The sequence below is a fragment of the Amblyomma maculatum genome, chromosome 1, assembly GCF_055883805.1.
Source record: "Amblyomma maculatum isolate TAMU_Amacu chromosome 1, ASM5588380v1, whole genome shotgun sequence".
In the NCBI taxonomy this organism is placed as follows: domain Eukaryota; kingdom Metazoa; phylum Arthropoda; class Arachnida; order Ixodida; family Ixodidae; genus Amblyomma; species Amblyomma maculatum.
In genome coordinates this window covers 240,000,459-240,008,678 of record NC_139344.1, presented here as the reverse complement: position 1 = coordinate 240,008,678, position 8,220 = coordinate 240,000,459, and the positions used below count along the sequence as shown (strand labels likewise).

The 8,220-nt window shown below is 54.6% G+C and overlaps 1 pseudogene; it reads right to left on the bottom strand.

Annotated features, from left to right (window-relative positions):
- Positions 1 to 1,735: 1,735 nt before the first annotated feature.
- Positions 1,736 to 7,167, bottom strand: LOC146206024 (uncharacterized; annotated as a pseudogene).
- Between the last annotated feature and the right edge of the window lie 1,053 nt (positions 7,168 to 8,220).

The following is an 8,220-nucleotide window of genomic DNA, read 5'->3' as shown; positions in this document are numbered from 1 at the left end:
ATGCGTGGCGGCTAAAGCAATGGCCACCTCCTCCGCCATTTCTATATTGTCATCGCAGATGGTGAGGGCATCAATCAGTTGTTGTTGGTGAATCACAACCGCTACCGTGTACCCCGCTTCTGACTTTGCTGCGTCTACGTAGTAGGATTCAGTGTCCGTCCCGTACTTTTCCTGGATGTATTTGGCCCGCGCCTTCCGGCGCCCTTGGTGGAACAGAGGATGCATATTGCGGGGTAGGGGATTGGCTATGGACGAGTCTGACCACCCGGGCGGTATAGCCTGTTTTTGTACGAGACCTTGCGGGCTAGTCAGGTTAAGGTCCATAAGAACGGTCTGGCCCGTGCGGGTTGCTGCTAGTCGATTTATCTGGGTGGCGCGTTGGGCGGCAAGGAGTTCTTCGACTGTATTGTGCACCCCTAATTGCAAAAGACGTCTGTGGAAGTGCTTTGGGGCAGGCCCAGCGTCTTTTTAACTGCGTTTCGTACAATGAAGTCGATTTGCTTATAGTCTCCCGTTTTGAGGTGCAGATACGGTGTCGAATACACAATTCTATTAATGATGAATGCTTGAACCAGGCGCAGGGTGTCTTGCTCGAGCATACCCCTGTCGTTGGTAGTGACCCTGGCTATCATACGCGCAACCTGCAGACCGGTGTTTTTGAGCCGAGTGAGGGCGTACACATTTCTGCCCTTGTCGTTGATGGAAAGCCCTAGAACCCTGATGGTGTCCTTCTGTGGTATTGGGTTTCCATTGAGGTTGACTTCAACAGTGGGTCTGCGTTGGCGGGAGCTGTGTAGTACCAGCAACTCCGACTTTTCGGGGGAGCAAGTAAGGCCGCAGTTAGCGGCGTAGGCTTGCACGATGGTTACGGCCTCTTGAAGGCGGTCTTTGATTTCCGCGGTAGAATAGGCCGTGGTCCAAATAGTGATGTCATCCGCGTAGAAGGCGTACCGTAGATGCGATACCTGATTTAGCTGGGCTGGGAGTTTGATTAAAGCAATATTGAAAAGTAAGGGTGATAGAACAGCACCCTGTGGCGTGCCGCGTGTGCCTAGCTGTATTTGGCTGGGTTCTGCCAGACCTTGGCAAACCTGTTACTGGCAGCGCCCCCTGGGTGTCACGCGCGCTTTCATCGCGGCGGCGACCTCGCTCCTCTATTGTTCCCCGGCGCGGACGACACACTGCCCAAGATTCTAGAGCGCTGTACTGAAGTACTTGACTGGCAAAGTTCAAAATTTGCTAGTCTTCCGTCTCGCGCCCGCGGAGGGGTCGCCTCTGTCTGTAATGCATGCAGCGGTGGCGCTGTGCGCTGTCGGAATACGGTCGACCGGCGGGTGCGCGCGGGTGAGCTGCCGGCCGCGCATGGCTCAGATAGCATGGCTCATGGTCGCTTTCAACTGTGCTCTTTCGTCGGCCTCTGTTTTAGAGCGCAGCTCTTTGGCACCCGTTCCTGGGTTTCGCGTCGGCGTCGACAGTTGCAAGCGCTGCACAAATTTCTTCCGTCCATCACCAAGAATCACAATTCGGCCTCGTAACCAGCTCCGCCCACCTCTTCCTGCGTGGCGCCGACCGCGCGTGTTATCTGATTGCTGCTCGCGCTTCCCCGTTCGCCCCTGCTTATACCCCTCCCCCATCTTCTTGCGTGGCGGCAAGGGTGGTGGTGGTGGTGAAAAACATTTAATTAGAAAATGAGAGTGTGCAGGCCCAAAAAGGACCCTTTACATGAGTAGAGTCCTTAGTCCGGGACCCCGCTGGACAAAGCCGCCGCCGCCGCCCCCGCCCGTTTCGCCAGAGCCCATTGGGACCCTAGCGATGAGCAGCTGAGCAGGGCCGCCTCCCATGCTTCTCGGGTAAGGAAAGGAGTAGGGGCAAGGGTAGGATTCTTTTGAAATGCCCACATCATATGGTAGACATCGGAAGTCTCCCCACAGGGTGGGCACCGCCCATCTATCTTGGAATCGAAGTGTTTAGCTATAGCAGGACACAACAAAGTGTTGGTCTGCAGGCGCCTCAGGGTTCGGTCGTCCTCCCTCGTCAGCAGCCGGGTAGAGCTGACGTTGTTCGCAATAGTCAATTAGAATTTCACGAAACCGCAGGAGCGGTTGCCTATGCTCGAAGCCGGAGGAATCTGTGTGAGGAGCCCGGTAAGTAAGCGCTCGGGCAGCCGCGTCAGCGGCTTCGTTACCTCGCAGACCCTGGTGGCCCGGAGTCCAAATGATGCGTTTGGGAGAGGGATCCGATTCCCTCAGAGCCTGTCTAAGAAGGTGGTAGGCTAATGGTGACACCTCGCCGGCCACATAATGCTCACAGGCTCGTCGTGAGTATGTTATAATTGTTCTCGATTTCGGGTCCGCGGCGGCCAACGCAATTGCGACCTCCTCTGCCTGCACAGAATTTAGAGCTCGATAGGAGAGCCCATTCACGTTGAGGTCCTGGTGTTCTGCCGTATAGAATCCGGAGGGCGATGGCCCTGCCACGTCCACGTTGTAGACCCCTGTGCCTGTCCCGTGCTGATGTTCGAGTGCCCGAGCCCGTGCTGCTTGCCTACCTTCATGTGTTTGCTTATCCATGTTTCGAGGGAGTGGCTGGACCCAGAGCTTGTGACGCCACAACTCCGGAATCCGAAATGCCTCCTCTGGTGTGCATTCGTGTTGTATGTGTAAGCTGTCTAGCAGACGGAGCCCGGCTGCCGTTTTCGAGAGTCGCGTGTATTGGTTCACAAGATGGGCCTCCCGTAGTTCCTGGTAGGAGATATGCACCCCCAGTGCTGACAACCTTGCGTTAGAGGTGGCAACCGGGAGATCCAATGCTCGCTTTGTGACTTTCCTAATTATAGCATCAATGCGTTCTTCGTGTTGTTTCGTGATGCGTAGGTACGGCACGGAGTATAGGATCCTGCTGGTCACGAAGGCATGGGCGAGCCGAAGCGCGTCCCTGCCATGTAACCCACCCCGCTTGTTTGAAACGCGGTGGATCATACGTCCGACCTGCAGTTCACCTACTCGCTTGAGTTTGACGAGGGCAGACTCCGGTCTTAGGTTATTGTGAATAAATAAGCCCAATATCCGGAGCTCCTCAACCTCTCTGATGGGACCTCCCGTCAGCGAGATGTGTAGACTCGTGTTATCTTTTGGGCGTGATCGGATACCTATGTAAAAGTTCAGATTTCACGGGAGCGCATTGGAGTCCACAGCCAGCGGCGTAACCATCAACTATTGTGGCGGCCCGCTAAAGGCGGTCCTCCATGTCTCCAAGGCTCCCCTCACTCGTCCAAATTGTTATGTCGTCCGCGTATAACGCGTGACGGATGCCTTCCACCCGGACCAAGTGGTGTGGAAGTTGCATCATGGCTACATTGAAGAGGAGTACTGACAAGACCGCCCCTTGGGGTGTGCCCCGTGTTCCCATGGTGTAAGGTCCGTGCTCCTCGTCTTCGATCCTGAGGAGGGCCTGACGCTTCGAGAGAAAATCTCGAATGTAGGCGAATGCATTGTACCCACAGTTAGTTGAACTCAAGTTAGACAGGATACTGCCATGTTTGACATTGTCAAACGTCCCCTTCAGATCGAGGGCGAGGATGGCCTTGTCATTCTGGCTCATGTCAGTGGGTCTGATTATGTCTCGGTGTAATTGGAGTAGGACATCCTGTGCCGACATGTGCGGGCGGAACCCGAACATGGTGTCGGCAAAGAGTCCCTTGGACTCCATGTATGGAGAGAGCCCACACACGATGTGAGTGATTTGGGCCTCAGGTTGTCTGTATTCACCGCCTTCCCTGGTTTCGGAGTGAAAGTGACCAATGAGGTCTTCCAGTCTGGGGGTAGTGGATGCCCGTCCCAGATCTGATTAATGTACTCCAATAGATGTAGGTATGCCGAGTTTGGAAGATTCGATAACAGTTTGACTGTTATGCGATCTCGACCCGGAGCAGTACCTTGTCTCATTTTAGCTAGCGCTGCCTTCAAGTCATGCAGCTTGAAGGAGGCGTCGATTTGGAGGTTATTCTTTCCCGCGTACTCGTACTCGGGCCCAACTGGGTCTTCCATACGACAGAGGTGCCTGTCGCACAGGGTGTCCGCTAGTTGAGCCGTTGTACCATCGTACCCGTGCAAAGCCCGCTGGAGCTGTATCTGCGTCTCCGCTCTCGTCTGAGCGGGGTCAATGAGGCTGCGAAAGAGGCGCCGTGTCTCTCTCGAGCTCATTTGACGCGCTGCTGAGTTACAGCGTTCGATCCAATTTGATTCTGTGAGCTGGGCGGCATACACCACGGCCTGCTCAGTCAGCTCGGCAATGCGAGCCTTGAGTTTGCGATTTAGTTTCTGTTTCTTCCACCTTTTCGTTAGACTCCGGCGTGCCTCCCACAAGTGCAGGAGGTGGTTGTCCACTGCGGGGATCTCTTCTGTGGTCTGAATGGTGGTGGCATGCATTTGTTGTATTTTGTCGAGCTGTTTTGCCCACTCCGCATAGCGCTATTCGGTGAAAAGCATGGGAGGAATTTCTTGCATTCGGAGGTGGTGCCAGTTGATCAATTTGGCCTCCCCCCACTTTTTCCGATGTGCCTTCGCAAGCAGGCTAATCCTTAGAAGGTAGTGATCGCTGCCAAGAGAGTCCCCCAGGTTCTCCCAGGTGGCTTACGTATTTAGTGTTCTTGACGAGAGATAGGTCAGGACACGTATCCCGTGTCACCGAGATGCCCACGCGTGTGGGGCAACCCGGGTCCGTTAAAAGTGTTAGACGAAGCGTGGAGATGATCTCCGCCAGCTTACGTCCTCTGGCCTTTTCGTAGTGGTAGCCCCAGTGAAGACTGGGGGCGTTGAAGTCTCTAACAATCACTAGCGGACCTCGGTTAGCCAATCTGATCACTCGGAGAAAGATTTCATTGAAGATTACGCGCAGCTTCTGCGGGGGGCAGTATATGTTGAATATGTGTATTGAAGCGTCACTACGCTTCAGCGGCAGAACCGTGACCATGCTGTACTCGTGATCCGTCTCTAAATCGAGATCGACCGAAACGGCGGTATATGCCTTATTCACCAGGATACACGTTGTGGGGCCCCCCTGAAACGAGTTGTACCCAGTGAATTTAACGTCTGCTCCGGGCTCCTGCAAGGCAACAATCGCTGGTGCAGTACCGAGGGACTGCAGGTAGAGCTGGAGATTCGACCTCTTCTTCCAGCTCTTCTGCCCCCTGCAGTTCCATGTATGATCTCAAATTGTTCGCACTGATTGTTTTTGGCTTTACGCTGGGGACAGTTAGCCATACTGAACGTTATTCTTTATATGCTGAGGTGTCACCTTCACCTTCCGCCTACTAGTGTCGGGTCGCGAAGATCTCGAGCGGGAATGGCTAGACCTGATTTGGCTTTGAATAGCCAGCGTGACAGATTCGGTCACCTGGTTAACAATAGTGGGGAGAATCTGGCTTAGTTCGGTCTGAATGAGCTCCAGAATGGAACTCTTAACTGCCTCCATTATGTTGCCTGGGAGCGCCTCCATCTTACGCTCTAGAGCGCTCTGGCGGCCCTCGAGCACCGTGAGTCCCTCGGTCACGATTCCACAAGAGGAGTTGGAGACGCTGGCTAGCCCGGACGCTACCAAATGCGCACCCTCACGATCTTCCGGCTCAGATTGATCCATAGACGAGAGCCCCGCCAGAGGGGACTTTGATTGCCTGTTTAGCTTAGTTTCCAATTCCTGAATTTTGCGCACCAAAATTTCGGTTTGGCGCTTGAGATCAGCATTTTGTTGCTTTAGGGCGGTTTCGGTGGCGGTAGGGGAATGAGAGGCGGCCCTAGCCCAAGCACTCACCTTGGGTTCAACGGGTGCCAAGGGCGGGAAATCCCCGGCTGAGAAGCCAGGCGGAGGCGGCGGCTGCTCCGGGGCCCCGGACTTCCCATGATTTGCACCACCGGAAGCCTTCTTCAACTTCCGGCGTTTCTTGTTCTTGGGGTGACTTGCCCTTCGGCTTGACGGGAGGTGGGGTCCCTGACTTGATCGGCTTGCAGTACTTTCCGGAACATCCGTAAGATGCCGTAAGATGTGTTCCCCTGCAGAGCAGGCACTTTGGGGAGCATTCGTGTTGAGCTAGGCCCTCAGGTGTGACAGCCACCTGAGACCCACACAAGGCACATCGTCCGGTTTGTGGGCGCGGGCAAATATATGCCCGGTGTCCTACCGTGCCGCAGCGGTAGCAAGCAGGAACAGTCTTCTTATAGAGGCGCACAGCGACACTCTCTCTATGGTATTCGATTTGTCGCGGCACCATCTTCCCGGCGAAAGTTACGACCGCGACCGGCGAGTCCCCGAATCTTCGAACAGATAGAATTTTTCCTCTTCTCCACGTCAGGGCAGCACGAAGAGAAGAGTTGTTTTCGTTCTGCGCAATCGTGATGACACCTTTGCAGCAGTCATCTGGGGCTTTGAGGTGACCCCGGAATGCGAGCTGACGTGCTGCGCTCGTCAGCGTGGCATCTCCGAGTAAGCGCTCGGCGGCTGGAAGTGTGTTAAGAGTACACACTAACACATTTAGGTCGTACACCGGCCACACGGTGAGTCCCACGTCACCAAGGTCCCTCAGTAGACCGTCGACGGCGGGTCCGGCTTGTCCAGGGGCGAATGTAGCCTTCAAGTCCAATGTTGCGGCTGACTTGAGCGCAACAATAATTTCTTCTCGCCCAATGCGCGGCGTCTGCAGCGGCCGCCATTTGGGCTGGGAAGCTCCGCCTGTCACGGAAGACCCGGCGGCCGCCTGTTGCCGGGCGGCGACGCCGGTGTCTTTTGGAGCTGATGATTTCTTTTTATTGCATCAAATTCTCACCATGTCATCGAGGTATTCCTCTTCAGACGAGGTGGAGTCCTCGGGTTGAAGGGTGTCCATGTTCACCACTTGCAGGGTCGACGGATCGTACCCGCGGACCGAGTTGGAGGCCGTCACTTCCGGGGAATCCGCGGCAGCCATGGGAGCTGTGGCGCGTGATCGTCTGGGGCGGAGAAGCGGCCGGGACCGCGGGGCTCACCGTGCTGGCGCACGGCTTCCCGAGGGGTCCGAATTGGACCAAAGTTCGCGTGCTGGCGGAGCTCGGAGCGCGAGAACATTACGTCCGACCTCTCCGGCGGCCTGCGCCCAACTCGCGGCGAGGGTGCTCTCCGGTTGTCGAAGGGGGTCATACCGCCATAGCTACCGCCATCTATCGTATATGCCTGTCACGAATATTAACTACACATGGCCTCTGAGATAAGCTACGGCAGCGACGATCGCGGAGGCCAACAACTGCGCATGGGCAACTAGGCTTGGTGGTTTGTTTTCAACCAGGGGAGAGGCACGAATGCGCAAAGTGACCATGTGAAAAAGGCGGATTACAAGGATCGCTTGGCCACACATACCGTCCAAGCTTTCTAACGAAGGAAGAAAGTTCTTATATGTTGCAAATTGACCCCCTCCGCCACCAAAGCCCCAATATCTAGAATTTGGGAACCCCACTTGCCCCTGGCTGACTGCAGCGTTTTTTTAATACCGTATATATGCGCTTGTAGCTCTGCGTTAGTCCTTTAATTTCCTCTTTTCTGAATTACGCGTCTATGGCCCTCCTCATTTTTTTGCTTATCTCTTCCCTTTTTCCCCATTCTTATATTTGTCTACATTTTGTTCATCTTTGCGGCAGTTTTTCTAAAGACCCACATATATATGTGCGCGGCCCCAACCTCTCAATTTGTTTCCTTTCTACATGGCGACAGGTTCCTTACCCACTCCCCTCCCAGTTCTTCAACGTCCCTGTTTTCGCCGCCACATAGACGCGCGGACAGTTTTTCATTCTTTACAGCGGATGCGCTCGCTTTTTTTCGTCGTTAGGTGTGGTTTTAATTTTCTAAGGAATCTGTTTACAGCAGACGACGCGCTGCAGTCGGTGCTGTTTGTACATGAACGCACAGGACTTTTTTCTGTTGGGCTGGCTGCGGAAAGTGCTATGTATTCAATATTCACCTTGTTGACGGTAATACAGCTTGAGAAAGCTACGCATCAGAAGTATAGTTTCAAGCGCTCCCATTGCGACAAGCAAAATAAAACACGCACGAAACCGGCAACGACGTGCGACTGCGGCGAGAAAGCCCACAGCACCCCGACTGCGTGCAGCGCCACCACCGCATGCATTACGAGAGCGGACACCCCTCTCCATAGGGAGGAACGCGGAGACAGACGACTAGCAAGTTTTTCTAGGAACC